Source organism: Zonotrichia leucophrys, chromosome 3 (assembly GCF_028769735.1).
Source record: "Zonotrichia leucophrys gambelii isolate GWCS_2022_RI chromosome 3, RI_Zleu_2.0, whole genome shotgun sequence".
Taxonomy (NCBI): Eukaryota; Metazoa; Chordata; class Aves; order Passeriformes; family Passerellidae; genus Zonotrichia; species Zonotrichia leucophrys.
The window spans coordinates 11,394,078-11,410,525 of record NC_088172.1 but is presented as its reverse complement, the minus strand read 5'-3'; the positions used below and the strand labels follow the sequence as shown (position 1 = coordinate 11,410,525).

Here is a 16,448-nt window from a genome sequence, read left to right as displayed (position 1 = left end):
CAGGTCTGCCTTTTCTAATTCAGGCATACAGAAATACAATTCAAATTAGCTCTACTAAAATAAATTGTTATCCTACCTACCCAGCTTTCTAAGGCTGACAGTGAAGCACACACGACAGATGTTAATCGTGCCACTTAACACATGACTGGGTGGATGCTGTGGAAATGTGGGTGGTTTAAAACTGGATATAATACCAACCTACAGCTGCAGCAGTAACTGAACACTGCCTCTGCTTTAACAGCAGATCTATTATTTATGTGGACATATTCCTATAAAAGGATGTATTCCTTTTGAAATGGCCGCATACTTAAAAAGTATTAACCGAGCACTCAAATCACTACTAAAGAACCTTAAGATAGGTTTTAAGAGCTAGTAATTGGTAACGCTGAAAAACAAATATTATAATTGACACACCTGAAGAACTAACTATACAGAATTGAATGCATCCCTTTATTTTTGCTCAGTACAAAATCTTACCAAAATATCAACTCTCTTTAAGACCTTTTGTTATTGAAAGCTATTCATATTGAAAGATCTGCAAATAATTTTCACTTCAAACAAAGCTTTCAAAATATTAGTTATCTTAAATTTGAGTTATGTGAATTATTAGAATACATGATATACTTCTGCTCCCCCACTGAATGAATCTGTAAGGCAAGGCTGCAATGCAAACAACTGTGATAAATTCACATTAAATATCTGCATCAAACATTTGTTGGTATTTCTTTAAATATGCAGTCTGCTAAAAGAATCATGAGTAAAGGTGCATGGAAAGCAAAAGTAAAATGGTTATCAACACAGTGAAAATTTAATTTGGTTTTAAATGGAAATGAAAATGTGTTGAAGATGTTTCACTCTTTTTCTAGTTCTCAGGGCACTCAGCAAATATTCAGTGAAGAAATGCCTTTGAAATAGGAAAGAATGTAAGTTTTTCAGTGTTCCCCAAGTGGGAAACTGCTACATAGATATTTCTTCACCAGTAAAAGCTACTCTACACTCTGTACCTACAGGTGCCATTACTGACTTTTAAAGAATAGTTAACCTAAAAGCTAATGGCAGCCATAAAATTCTCCATTTGGAATACAGGCAGACAGTGTGGGCAATACTGTCTCCATGTCAAAATTTAAGTAATTTAAATTATAAGTTCAAAGCTCTTTCTTGGTTATATTTTGTGTACTTGAAAAAAACATGTTCAGATGACCATAATTTGACCTCAACCAGTCAAGATGTTCAGTTTTACATCCTGTGGAATACATGGCAATAGCAGAGTAAAACTAAATTTTAAATTACAAATTATATTATAGCATAAAAGCTTACTTCAGAACTGTCACACTGTGTCTGAAACCTAATAATTTCAGACACAGTAGTAGGTAAAAACCTTTTTTCTTTCATTAGAGATAAGTCATTAATATTTCTGCAATAACTACAGTACATCAAAACTGAGTGCATTAATCTGATCAGTCTCCTGATGTGCTTTTAACTTTTCAATTGTTTTATTTTAAAATGGCCAACGTAAATTGCATTATAACAGTCTATCTGTATTTTGGTTTTAATGTTTGTATCATTGAATTCACTATAACAATAGGATATCTAGGTTTAAAGTATTATTATGTGAAAGTATTATCAAAATCACTACCAATTAGTGAAATTAATTAGGCATGAATAATCACTCTGAAATATTTCCTTAAAGAAGACCAGTTTTAATAAAAAGCTTTGATATTTGACACTATGATTAGTTTAGTGGATTTTTTTTTGCATTTTTTGACCAAATGTCTAATGACTCTCTTAAAGTAATTTTACACTCAGTTCTGCAGCGTGCACTTTTGTAATTAAGGGTCTCTGTTTCAGACAAACTATTCTAGGTAAGAGTTAAAAGCTGAGAGACTAAGATAGTGTATGAAATTTGAGGGAGGCTCTTTCTGCAATATGTGTGATCAAAGTCTCACTGAAATCAGGTGAAGTTTCCTCAGCATGGCAAGCAGGAAAGTCATGTAACAGATGCTTAAGGTTTAATCATTCTTTTTCTCAATTTAACACAATTGCAGGTGTGGAGAAAAATCTACAGAAAATTGTATCCATTTTTTCCCTAGACTGATTAGAAGTAAGTAATTTACATGGTTTGGTTCAGTGACCTGTAAGATAACCCATCACTACTAACTGTGCTGGTAATGAATTACATTCACAATCTTTTAATATAACTCAGTGTTCTGTAGAAACAGATTGTGCAAATGAACACATCAAAGTGCTTTAAAATTACTATTTAGCAATAATTTTAAATTCAATATTATTAATTGCCACATAAACTAAGCCTACACTCCCCTTTTTTCTGCTGTGAGGGCTGACACACCACCCTTCTGAGTGGGCTTAAACTCATAGCCATTAGCCTATCATCTGACAGAGTCTCTAAAGAATCATGATTTCCTAAGTTTTATCAAATATGCAACCAGAAAAAGATATGTGAATCCAATTATGTATTTTTATTTTTGCTAACAAAGTCATTGAGTTTACTTTTTTAAGGGTCTTGTTTTCTTTTTTTTATTTGGCTGAAATAAAGTGGGGGCAAAGCAAGGAAGTTCACTTAACAACTAATTTACTGTACTTTAACACATTCTTACATTACTTATTTGCAATTAACCTGGTAGCCATAGGGGGGTTTTATTCATCTTTTTAAAGTCAAAAGCATTCTGTCTCTGCACAGAAAATTAAAACAAAGAGTTTAATTTCATTGCAGATCAGCTTCTAATGAGTCAGTGCACAGAAACTGAGCCTTATCAACCATTTCAACAGTGGTTACCAGTAGGACATGCAAAGCCCTTCAGACTTTTGAATTCTTCAGACAGTTTGTTCAAAGCTTTGGACCCACACCCAGTACATCACAACCCTGCAGTTCACCAGAAGCACTTTGCTTCTGCTTCTTACAAAGCAAGGAAGGTCTCATGGGATCATAGAATCATCCAGGCTGGAAAAGGCCTCCAAGAGGTCATCAACTCCTACCATTAAGCCAGCACTGCCAAATCCACCACTTAGCCATGACCCTGTGTGCCTCAGCTACAGACATCTCATAGACGAGATGTTTGTGCTGCGTCTCACATACAGCACCATCCTCCACACAGGACACCACCATGAACAGCAGCAGACCAAAAAGTGAACAGGGAAGCAGCTGCAGTTCGGTGTGACTGAGCCAATTCCTCATTATTGGCTCCTGTAAGTCACTTCAGAGCTCCAGAGCTCCCAAACTCAGGATTACTGACAACAGCCAGAGCCAGCATGCAGGCAATGCAGAGATGCCAGCCTACATATAGCTGAGGTTTACTTGCATGGCTTAAGTGGCTTAGTGGGCAGGGTATGCTTTTGTAAATACAAAAGCAAAACAGAAAGGCAGATCAATTTTTGCCTCCTTACTTGATTTTGAAAAAAAAAATAGAATATTTTTTATGCCAAAAGGTAAATAAAATAGGAGCATCCCAATCACTTAAGAATTCCCCAGCTACACTTCAGACTCAGTAAGTGAATACTAATTAGCCGATAAAATGATAGCAAAATTGTTACTTCAGTGTTAGTAAATATTTTGATTTTATTGCTTTTTGAATTACAAGTAAAAAATGTATAGTCTTATTTAAGACACTTTCTTTTAATGCAACTGAGAAATTGAGGTACTCAAATAGGCCTTCCTTTAAAAAAGGAACAGGTTTTCAAATACTGATAACCTTGAAAATCCTCTAAGATGCTGTATCTAAGAACTATCTTATTTCAATGACAGTTTTTAAAATCAAGGCCACCATCCTTAATAGGTACATTTTTTTTCAATATTGGTGAACAACTATGGTGTTCTGGTCTGCAAAGGGCTAAAGGACTGTGAGGAATCATCAAAACCAATTACCTTGAACAGATACTGCTACTATGTGCTGAAGTGAAGCACATGAAAATTAAAACTACAATGCCACAAACAGAGGCATGCTTCAACTGGGAGCAAACATTAACATCATATTTCAAACACCTAATGGTAAACAGCAAAACCAAGTAACATACAGTGTCAGCATGCTACTGAATTGTATTATAGGTAAATTACATTTACACTTTAAAAATGACAAAAGGATGAATAATACTGACTTATGTCCCTCTTTAACTTATTTTAAATTCTAAAATAGTGTTTTTCATGTCACTGATTAATGACATACTAGTATGGTGCAGGACTTTCAAACACATAGCTGATAAAGAGATGTACAGTTAGGTTAACACATTACAAAACTTTTTAACACTATGTATCTTCTAATTTTAAGTAAACACACATTTTGTCCTTACACCTAACTCCCACTTACCAGATTTTCTATACTGAGAGAGGTGCTATTGGCTGCACAGAATTCAGCATCAAAGAGCTAAAAACCAGACTCAGCTGGCAGAGACTGGCATATTCTCAAGTACAGGTTTGCAAAATGACTATGGGAACTTCCTGGGTAGTGACTCTGTATGGCTACGGGACAAACCTTGCTGACTCTGCACTTTCAAAAGCAGTCAGATTTCGTTTGAGTCTCATTTGTTATCCAGCGAACATGTGTGTTTCAGAGAACATTGAGAAAAACTTCTTCAAAATACTTTATTTAACCTTTTCTTACTGCCCCTGGAACAAGTGAGTTTTCTTTTATCCAGAATAATCTTTCTCAGGTAAAGACCATGAAAGTTCTGGATATTAAAGGTTATCTCTCTCCTCTGTTTGTGGAGCTCAGCAATAATGAGTTCCTGAAAGGAGAAAGAACACAACTCTATATATCCTTTTCTGAAGACAGATGACAGCAAACACACAGGACAAACTTCAACCAGCTTTAGAAGAGATACTAAGTGAAGTAAAAGCTTCTCCAAACAGCAGGCAAAAGCCAAAAAAGTCAAAATCTGACAAATCTTATTGATCATACCATTTTGGCCAGAGCTGTGGATGCTCTGGATGCTGCATGCTGTAGGTGTGCAGTCACAAAAGCACAGCCCCTGACAGGAGGTTATCCAAACACAGGGAACACCACAATGCATGGACACCAACAGATGGGAGAGCAGAAGGAAAGCATGAGTCAGTATTGGCCCATGAGTCAAAAGAGCTGGCACATGAAATTCCAGGTATAACTGCAGGTCTGGCAGGGGACAGTCATATAATGAGGAAGAAGAAAAATTACAACTGTTTGCAGAAGGATGATTAAAGCTCTCAGTAGCCTGGGCATCTAATGTTTCATTACGACCTACACAGTACATGTGACTTTAGCCAGGCCTCAGTCATACACTTTGGAGGAAAATGACTACCAAAGATGGAGGTAAGTGTAAGAAAATTAAAAAGAAAGAATTTATGAAAATACACATTGGTCCTTCTAAATAAAGGGAGACATAGTTGATGTAAATTTCAGTAAAGCATTTGATACAGAGTCAAATGAGAAATCACTGGTTAAAGAACTACTGAAGAAGGTTACTTCAGCAACCAAGCTGAAGAAAAGGCAGAGAAACATTTATTTGAGAGGGGTACTACCAGCCAAAAGAAGGATGACTAATCAACTTTAACAGAACTGGGATTAGGATTGCCTGTATTTATCATTTATCTCAATAATATTTACAGAATACAGAATAAGTATAACTGTGATGAAAAATTGTTTCTTGTGATACAAATTTGGGAGGCAACGATAATTAAGGGAAAGACTGAACTGTACATGAAGTCAAATGACCTGGAGTAGCACAATAAGATTACATTCAGTAGTACAAAATGTATTGTCAGGCAGCTACAGATTAAGAGCATCTATTACAAACTGTGAGTTCATTACCTGGAAATGAGTGAGGAAAGAGAGAAACCGAAGAGCCCAAGTCTGCTCGTTCATCAGAGCACAGCTGTAAACAACAAACGCAGTCCAGAATATGGTAAATATAGCTCATTACTGACAGGGGTGTGAGAATGCTACCACTGTAAAAGTTCTCTCAAAACCTCATCTGTACTGAGAAATGCTGCAGAAAACCCACGGAAAGCCTAGCAATGTACCCAGCTTTAAATGTAGAGGTTTTTTATTAACATAGAAATAGGCAGTCAAGGATGGCCTACAAAACTGTATTGTACCTCCTGTTAAAGCATTTTGACAATGTTGCATATATTGTTACCCTAAAAAATTCATATGTTGTATATATTGTAATGATATACATATTTGAGTTCCACCTAAAGGCTTTCTAATCCCTCATTAATGCAAGGTGTACTAAATAAAGACAAGAAATTAACTAATGAGAAAGCAGGAAACAGTGGCCTGTGATGTTTTCTGTAGAAGTGGCACAGAAAGGTTCCCCTCACTTTGTTATGTTCACATACCAAAAACCAAGTAAGAATTAGTAATTAGCAACATATACTCTCAACCAGTCCTTAAGAATTCAAGGATTTATGGACTTGAAAAATGTAATAAAAAATATATCAGGTATAAGGGCAGAATATAAAACTAGAATGGAAAGAAATGAAAGGCACCACTGGAATGACCAGAAAAAAAGCATAAGAGGAATGAATTTCCCTACCACTCTGAGATCCTCCTCAACTGCAGTGATTATTTCAGCCTAGCTAAGATGATGAATCTGTCTGTAAGTTGCATATCTTGGTAGCCACCCACTGACAATTCTTGAATTTCAAGAATATATTATGACTCTGGCCAACCTCCTTCTGCATTTGTAGGAAGAAGGGAGACAGGAAACCACTTGGAACATTCTGCTGGGCAAAAATGCAAGTAGGATGACTTGGGAATGAAGCAAAGCAGACCTAAGGAGCTCATTTGGTCACCCAAACAAATCTCGCAAGAACGTAATACAGTCTTTAACTATATGAAGATAAAATACACAGAGCAGGAGAGCTGAACAATAAATAATACATATAAATGACCTAGAAAATAAATTCAGCCTGAAATTTATAATATCTAATTATCAGGCCAGATGTGATGATCTCTTCTAGCCAGCATCTGGGAATGTGGGATTCCTTGTGTCAGAGGAATCCTTTTGCAGAGATCTGAATAGTTATATGTATGCGTACAAAAAGCATCACTCCTAACACATCTGAAAATACCAAGCACTCCTCTGCAGCTGAATACTGGAAAATGTAATTTTTAACCAGCTTCTAAAAGCATCCTATGAATATCAAAAATAAAAGTTACAGAGCTATTAGAATGGCCAGCCTCATGTATTTTACTCTTCCACAACTACATAGCAGCCAGAAGTACGCTGGGAACATCACTGAACAGACCAAATATTTAGATTGAGCTTTTCAGGTCAGGTAATAAACACAGCACAGAAAATCTGAATCAGGCTATAGCATGCAAGTGGAGGAGGACAGAGGGAGTATGGGAAACACCAACAGAATTACATGGTTACTCAGTTTAGATATAAATATTATCCTTCTGATTCAGATGTGTGATCATCTTTTCATTGCTGGTCCTTTGAAGTGCAAACACATATAAAATCATGAAGTGATATTTTTATCAGTTATCTGAATTATTTTCTACCATCATAATACCTGAATTATAAGGGAAGCCACAACTAAAAGCCTTTTTATCACATAAAAGCAGTATTCTGAAGTAGTTACAATTCAAATTATGATCCACCAATATATAAGAGTAGGAATTTTAAATGCAGGAATCACTATTTGACAAGTATCTTTCAGAACAAAAATTTAATTTACTTGTGTATGTGTATGTACACATATATATGGTTTTTCTTCAGATAAGGATTTTAAAGACCAGCAAGTAATTCAACTACTATATAGTGGGAAGTAATTTAATGCTGTCTTATAAAAAGTCTTTCCTCAAACTAGCACAGACAGGAGCAGGCAGCATCCACACTGATGGTCTGAGGTTTAGCACAGTGGTTCTCACCTGGAAGAGACACACCATCTTTCCAGGGACTGGCAGAACTCCAGCCCTGCCTCTGCAGGCAGCTGCTGACACATTGATTTGAGCCACCCGGTTCTGAGAGCCAGCACTCGGCTGTCCAGGGCAGCTCCCACCTTAGGCTGCTGGTCTGGATCTGCCTGCCTGCCTTTGGCTTAGAGGTAAGGTAAGAAGCCAAAAATAGCCTGCTGCTCACTGGTGATGATTCTGACCAAATGACTGGAGCACAAATCACTGATCAGTGCTGACAAAACACTAGCAGCTGGGAGAAATTCAGTGCTGTAGCCAGTTCTCAGCTACCTCCACAGCTTCAATAATTTAACCTACAGAATGATGTTGAACTGATCTAGCCAGAACAAAAGCCAGTGGAGGCACCCCTTTAATTGAACTCTCTCCTTGATTCAGAAAGATACATTAGGTATTTCAAACACAGATTTCATAATGGTTCCATAACACAGACACTGCTCTTTTCTGAGGGCTTTCTTCTTTTTTGGTGAAGAGAGGATGGTAGAAGCAATGCTGGCTTAGTCTGGAAGCAGGAGGGTGTTGAATCCAGGGATTGTCCATCATTCTGTGTCACGGCAAGACTAGAGTCAGGCCGCATCTTACTTACAATTGATTAAAATCTTGCATGTCTGGCTTCAAAACCGTCCAGATTCAAAAGGATCAACAAAGCAAGGTGCCTTCTAAATCTAGTGTGACTTGGCAGGGAAAGATTTTCTGGGAATTAGGATCTGTGATCTGCAGATTTGACAGAGAAGACTGCAGATGCATTGCTTCTCATACACCATGGCTTTATTCATGCATGAAAATCAGCTGTGATTTACACAGCTACCCAGAATGTATCTCCAGGGTCTGGATCTGAGTAAGTCCTAGTTTGCAGCTCTGATAACCAGAGAAGGAGGAGCTGTGACCCTTGTGCTGTGTCATCCCTTTTAGGGTATCTATGTATGTTGACCACATAGGAAATTGGTGTGCTGAAATCTACATAGTGGATCATGCTCCTCAGGCCAGGTGCATAGAGTTAGGGGGTGCAAAAGCTCAATTTCTACCAAAAGCCATCTTTCTGGACATAGTCTAGCTACAGATTTAAGCCAAACATGTTTATTCTCTCTATCAAACAGAAGTTGCTCAGTTTTATTTGTGTCAGTCAACCATGAATATAAAGCAGAAGCTAAAAGGAAACCATAAATACTCTATTACTGGGCTATCATTATTTGTCTTGTTTCATTGGCCATTTATATTTTAACACCATTCACCTCTTTGTGGGAGGGTCATATATCTCTCACCAGTGTTTTCAGCTGAGGGGACTCCACACAGATTTTCAGTGGCACCACACCACTTTGAATACAACTTGTTTCTGAGCCCACTTTGGCTCACACCCCATGTGCTGATGCTGATGATGTATCAAAAAGCAAAGAAGGGAAGACAGATTTCTTTTCTGCAAGTAGCATTGCAAGGTCTTCACATATTCACTAACAGCACACTCCTCAGGCTGACTGAAGACAAAGATAATTTGAGGGAGACATATTATGTGGCCTGCACACAGAGAAAAGAGACTACCTTAGATGTAGCACAAAGAGCTCACAGTTCCCTGCAGCATCTGGAAAGCATCAGACACGTCTCCCTAAAAGCAGAGGACACACAACTTCCAAAGGTGACTAAACAAACAGTGGCACCATTAGCTACAAAACTGATGTGCTGACAAAGTTTTGAAAATTTCCTTATTAGAGTTTTTCAATTATTTGCTGATGCATACTAAGAAATTACATACAGGAGAAACATGCTAATGCAATTTACACATTTCCTGATTTCTGAGATCTCACACATGAAAAACTTAAGTTGTCTTTATTTTTTCAAGGAATTTCTATGTGGAAAACTAGTGAGTTTTTTGCCTAGGACGGAGTACTCACACAATCTGACAAACATGTATAGGTGAGCACACAGGTATGCACCAGAGCCACAAAGTGCCATGTACATCTCATCTAGTTTTTGGGGTGCAGAATGAGCCCTCACTTTCCAGTTGCTACCCCAACCTCCTTTACTAGCCAAACGGGCACTTTCAGGCTATGAGTCATTTGTCTTAGCATAGAGGTAAAAAAAACCCAGGTTCTTCAAGGGTGTGATTCATCTGTCCTGTTTCTCTCCATTCCCCACACAGGGAGCCTTGGGTGACTAACTCAGATGTAGATGTCTACATTTTGCCATATGAATCCCACTCACAGTCTGTAATTTCCCAAGCGTATCATACAAGAGCATGAGATTTCAAAACCAAGGAAGGGAGGTAACAGAGACAATTTCCCTATTCTCCCCCCACCTGTGCCAAGTTAATTATACATGTTGCTCTTATACTGTATGTGGTCGCTAGAAGATCTGACAATATACCTTGACTTGTAAGACTATCAAAATATTTTCCAAGAACTACTTTTTTTTCTGATACTCAAGTTGAATGTTATTATAGAGACAAGAAAAAGCTCACAATGAATATCACATTTTCAGGAAAGGAAGGAGTTAGATGAAATTATAATTCAATTGACTAGATGAAAATTGTTTCAAGGGAAGGAAATCTGCATGTCAGAAGGTTTCAGCATCTCAGAGGACAGTCTAGATTCAGGCACTCTGAAAAGAGAAAGAGGGTTGATCTGTATTCTCACAAACAACCAGAGCTAATCAAATTTTCCTAAATTGATTAATAGAAACAAAAGAAGAAGCAGGGGTCCCTGTAACTGCTCTGAATATTAACTTGAAAACTGTAATCTCAAGATGACCCTCAGTCCTGGTAAAGCTGAATTCTCAGCGATGCTGTATTTTTAACCTTCCCTGGAGGTGGCAGCAAAGGGGGAAGAAAGAGAGAAGCCACTATTTCCTTTACTTGTAGAGACACAGAGATGAGAGGAACAAAAAGCACAAGGTGATGTCTGAGGAAAGACAGAGAATGAAGCATTTCAGAAGAAGTTGAGAATCATCAATTTTTTTATTTACAGCAATGAGGAAAAATTTCCAGTCCTTCCATGCAGAATATGCTCACTCTGGAAGTTGAAGCAATATCCACTTGAGCATCCTCAGCTATGAAAAAATAAATCCTCCTCTGTTGGAGAATTTTGCTCAGACATGGCTTGAAGGAAAAAAGGCCATGAAAATATACAGCTGATGGAAAAGTAAGAGGCAGCTGTAAGCAGCAGTTCCCAAGCCTGCTTCCCAGGCATGTTTCTGTAAACAGCAGAGTTCTCAGGCAGTTTTCTCATAACAGGTGAACATTCTATCTTTGGCTGTTTTGGGAAAGTAAAAGTAAGTTTTGAGAACCTTTCATATCAGGGTGAGAACACAAATCTTGGTTTCAATAACAAACCACAGGTATTGAAAACAAAAGGAGGGGTTGGTGTGTAATCTGTGACCAATGATGAGCTCAGGTTTTGTAATATGTATAAGCTTAATTAACACCACTATAAAAGTGTGTAAGTGGGATCAATAAATCGGAGTTCAATACTGATCAATTAGGATGGGTCGTCTCCCTTCACTTCAATACTCCTCTTTGCCACTTCTGACTTTGATGCTTTTTTCTTGTAATTTCCACTTTTCTGAATAAAATCACAACTACTTGCTTTTCTGAAATATTTACTGCTGTTTCTCAGTATACAAAGACAAACCAGATGACAGATACAGAACACATTATTTTCACAGAGGAAGAAAAAAAAATAAAGGAGTGCTCCACACAGGTATCTTTGAAGTACTTAGAAACAAAGACATATCTCAGGATCCCAAGCAATAGGATGTCTTCCTCAATAATCTGCAAGCTTCTGTTTGAGGAAAGTTGTCAGATGAGAGATCCCTATTAGTGAGTATTTTCAGTGTTCCCCTGAGAAGAGGCAGACAATGAAATTACAGTTCATGACTTTGGGAAAACTGCTGTCACGAAAAGCTAATGATATCACCATACTGTGTGAGATGTTAGTACATTACCTATAAATATACTTTACAGAAATACTGGCCCACCACTACAGTCCAGGTACACAAATCTTGTCTGAAATCTATATAAGACAATACACCTCTGCTTTTCCTTCAAGACATTGATTTGAGCTGTTTTACTTCTTTTTTTTTCAGTTTTGTCATAAATCTTACAAGAATTTCCAGAGACATTTCCATATTAATATACTTGTATTTTTTAAAGTGAAGCACAAGAACACTTCCATTTTTAGAGAATTTTTCACTACTAAGAGCAATGTACTCCTTCTATTAAAATACTTTGCAGACTCATTTTCTTCCAGTACGCATCTAATGCATTTAGGTCCCAAACCTGCAGTGAGCACAGATGCAGGGGTCTGCCCACACACAGCAGGAAAAGGGCCATAATTCTGACTCATCTGGTAATTTATGCTTCTATAATGGTGTTACAATAATGTTAATATTGCATGAAAATATTTCTATAACACTTATAATATTTGTCAAAAAATAATATTCAGAAATTGTCAAATTGCCACCATCATTCCTACATGATCAGAATATCTTCCTGAATATCTGCAGCCTATCTTCCAGTAGGCTGCACTGGCAAGGGCACGTAGGAACACAGCAAACCCAGCACACATGCTTTGATCTTGCCACTGTTTGTAATGACCTGAGCCACAGACAGAGCTCAGAGGGGCAAGGAGACAATATGCCAGCAAATAAAAATATCCAATTCAGTTGCTGTGAAATGCCTGCAAATTCCATGGCATAAAATGCTTTGCCTGCTGCCAAGAATATAGTTAGCTGCAGACCTTTAAGGTCTAACACCACTGTCTCTTGTTAAAGTGTACATTCAGCTCATGTTCATCTCTCTCTCTAGAAATGCAAAAGATAACCACAACTCTCAGAAAGTGCTTAGCAGGTAAAAACAACAAATTTACACTGGCCTATGTGTAGCAATGACTGTACTGAACATGTCTAATGTATAAGCACTATAAGTAACCTGGAATATAAACATGGGAGTTTTACATTTATATATATATGTATACTTTGTCTCAGGCAGGATGAATTTAAAACTTGAGAGCAAAATTTAAACTTTTGAAAGGTATTCCTATGATCTCATTTAATCAATTAATTTGGTTAAATTAAGAAATGTTCCCCACTAATTTTTTTCTTTTTTTTTTCACCTGTAGCATCTATCACTGATGAAATATATGATATAGGAAGTTTTGCAATTTTTACTTGGATGCACACAGCCAAATTTATGCAAGTTTGCCACTTTGATTTCTTTTTGTATTTTGCTCTTCCATGCTTGCATTTCAGGTATCTTTAATCTTTTTTTCATTGAGTATACTAGGAGTTACACAAATACAGCTCTTAAACTCTCAGTAAGCAGTGATGGAATTGCTGGGATAAATTTCTTTTTATTCTATGCCAAGAACACAAAAAAAAAATCAACAAACCAAAAACCCACAGGATAGTTTCAAACTGCTGATCAAACTAAAAGGAAATAAGTAAATGCACAGGCAGTGGAAACACAAACAAGTACCCTGTATATACAAGAGTATAGAGGTGAAATTCAGTTGAGTGGGGATGGGGTGAAAGGCCACAGTGAAGCTGGAACTGAAGCTGACAAGGGATGCAAAGAATAACAGGAAGGCCTTCTACAGGATGTTAACCAGAAAATGAAAATCAAAGAAGTTGAACCACCCAATAAACAATGCTGAAAAACTCTTAACAGTGGATGAGGAGAAGGCTGAAGTGCTCAACAATTTTTTTGCCTCAGTATTCAATGGCAACCTCTCAAGGGGATGGACTGTAAGATGGGGAGTGGGAGAAAAAAGCACTTCCCACTGAAAGTAAAGATCAGGTTCACGATCACCTGAGGAACCTGAGCATACATAAGTCTATGGGACACAATTAGGGCATCCCAGAGTCCTGAGAGAATTGTCTGATGCAGTTGCCAAGCCATTCTCTGTGATATTTGAAAGGTCATGGCAGTCAGATGAAGTCCCATGTGACTGGGAAAGGAAAACACTGTACCCACTTTTGAAAGAAGGACCCTGGGAACTACTGACCGGTCAGCCTGCCCTCTGTGCCTGGAAACGTTGTGGAACAGATTCTCCCAGAAGCTGTGCTAAGGCACATGGAGCTCAGGGAGGGGATTTGGGACAGCCACCAGAGCTTCACCAAGGACAAGTCCTGCCTGACCAGCCCAGTGGCCTTCCATGATGGAGTGACTGCATCGGTGGATAAGGGAAGGGCTGCAGATGTCGTTTATCTGGACTTCTGTAAAGACTTTGATGTGGGGCCCCACTACATCCTCCTCTCTAAATTGGAGACAGAAGGATTCAATGGGGAGACTGTTAGGTGGATGAGGAATTGGTTGGATGGTCACATCCAGAGGCTTGTAGTCAATGGCTCTGAATCCCGATGGACATCGGTGACAAGTCCTGTCCATCATGTGTCTGTACTGGGACCAGTGTTACCTAATGTCTCCATTAATGACAGAAACAAAGGGATCGAGTGCACCCTCAGCACATCTGCAGATGACACCAAGCTGAATGGTGTGGCTGACACACCTGAAGGACAGGATGGCATCCAGAGGGACCTGGACAAGCTCGAGAATTGGTCCTGCAGGAATCTCATGGGATTCAACAAGACCAAGTGCAAGGTGCTGCACCTGGGCCAGGGCAATCCCTGGTACCAATCCAGTCTGAGGAAGGAACAGACCTAGGGCAGATCTGCTGAGAAGGACTTGAGAGTGCTGCTGGAGGAGAGGCTAGACCTGACCCAGAAAGCCAGTTGTGTCCTGGGCTGCGAGGCCAGCAGGGCCAGGGAGGGGATCCTGCCCCTCTCCTCTGCTCTGCTGAGACCCCACCTGCACTGCTGCCTCCAGCTCTGGGGTGCCCAGCACAGGAAGGACCTGTTGGAGCAGGTCTAAAAGAGAGCCACCAAGTAAATTGGAGGAATGGAGCACCTCTCCTACGTGGAAGGACTATGAGAGAAATGGGACTGTTCAGCCTCACCTTTCAGTACCTAAAGGGAGCCTACAAGAAAGATGGAGAGGGACTTTTTACAAGTATATAGTGACAGGATAAAAGAGAATGGTTTCAAACTGAGAGTAGGTTTAGATTAGATTTTGGGAAGAAATTCTTTACTGTGAGGTTTGTGAGGCACTGGCACATGTTGTCCAGGGAAGTTCTGGATGCCACATCCCTGGAAGTGTTCACAGCCAGGCTGGATGGGCTTTAAGCAACCTAATCTAGTGGAAGGGAGTTTGGAATGCGGTGATCTTTAGGTCCCTTCCAACCTAAGCCATTTGATCACTCTACAGTTGAAGCAAAACTGTTGCTCTGAATGACTGAGATGAGTTTATTAAAAGAATCTTTAACACACTCAAATGACAGACCTAAGTATAAAAGATATGACTGTGTGTGTGAATGCATGCATGTGGCAGAGTGGGAAGATGTGGAATTACGTAGATATGATATGTTACTGGATAAAACAAGATCATATTTGGGAAGAAAATAAAACAGATGCAATTCCTGTGGTCTTGGAAAGGTCAAGTCATTCAACTCTTATAGATCCTTCCCAAGTTACACAATTATTGGGTCAATGTCACTCAAGCCATAACACAATGAAAAACATTGAATGCTTTTTTTACTTCCTACTAAATTATTAGAAACCCTTCTCTGATTCATTTCTGCCCACATGAAATTAGAAATAAAACCAAAACCAAGTAAGGCAACACCTTTTTCTACCACTAGGTGAGCTGCAGCCTTTTGATGTGCAAACACAACCACTGTCATTATACTTTGAGGGTTCATATTCCAAGGGAGTTGTAGTGCAAGGAGGAATGCAGAAAAGGTTACTCACAGGCTCATCATTCTGAAGCTAGATGATGATAAGTTGTGTCTGGAATTTATTAGCTCTTCAGTCAGTCAAAGTCATTACTTGACTTTTTTACTTACCTGCATTAAATTAAGATTGCTTGAAGGCACCTGGAGCAATTTACCTTACATGAACTAAATGAATTAACAAAATTGCACAAGGAGAAACCATTATCTGATCCCTGGTTGCAATACTTCACACTTCCTTAGCATCTGTCATCCAAGATCTCAAAGCATTCAGAAGCCAAAATCTTCTAAAGATGAGTCCTGCCTTGCTCAGAGGTTACTGCTTGCACAGGTTTGTGTCTACCTCACAATGAAGGCGTCTGTGAGGCCTTTAGATGTCCAAAGCCATATTCACAACAAAAGTCTGAAAGTTTAAAAAGAGCAGATCTGCAGGCACAGGTTCATGCACGGCTGGAAGGGGCACCAGGAGGCATGCAGGGACCAAATGCACAGCCAGAGCATTCTCATTACCACATCTGCACAGCTCTGCTTGCATAGGTCTTACGGCACTTGACAGGGAAAGCACTTGAGAGCACAGTTTCTGCAGATTTGAGTATTTGAGACAACTGTTTTGGAAAGGGCAGACACACCCACTCATCATGCTCCACTCATCCACAAACACACATCTCTGGATTACTGTATCCCTTCTCATTTCCTGCAAACAAGTTTGTCCCTTCCTTTTCTCAATATACTGTAAGAAGATAAAATTGAAAATTAAGAAAATTAC

General features: G+C 38.7%; 1 protein-coding gene across 29 annotated transcripts in view; it reads right to left on the bottom strand.

Moving 5' to 3' along the window:
* The window catches only part of RIMS1 (regulating synaptic membrane exocytosis 1), a 305,676-nt gene that overhangs the window by 258,629 nt on the left and 30,599 nt on the right, over positions 1-16,448 (bottom strand). The window lies entirely within an intron of this gene.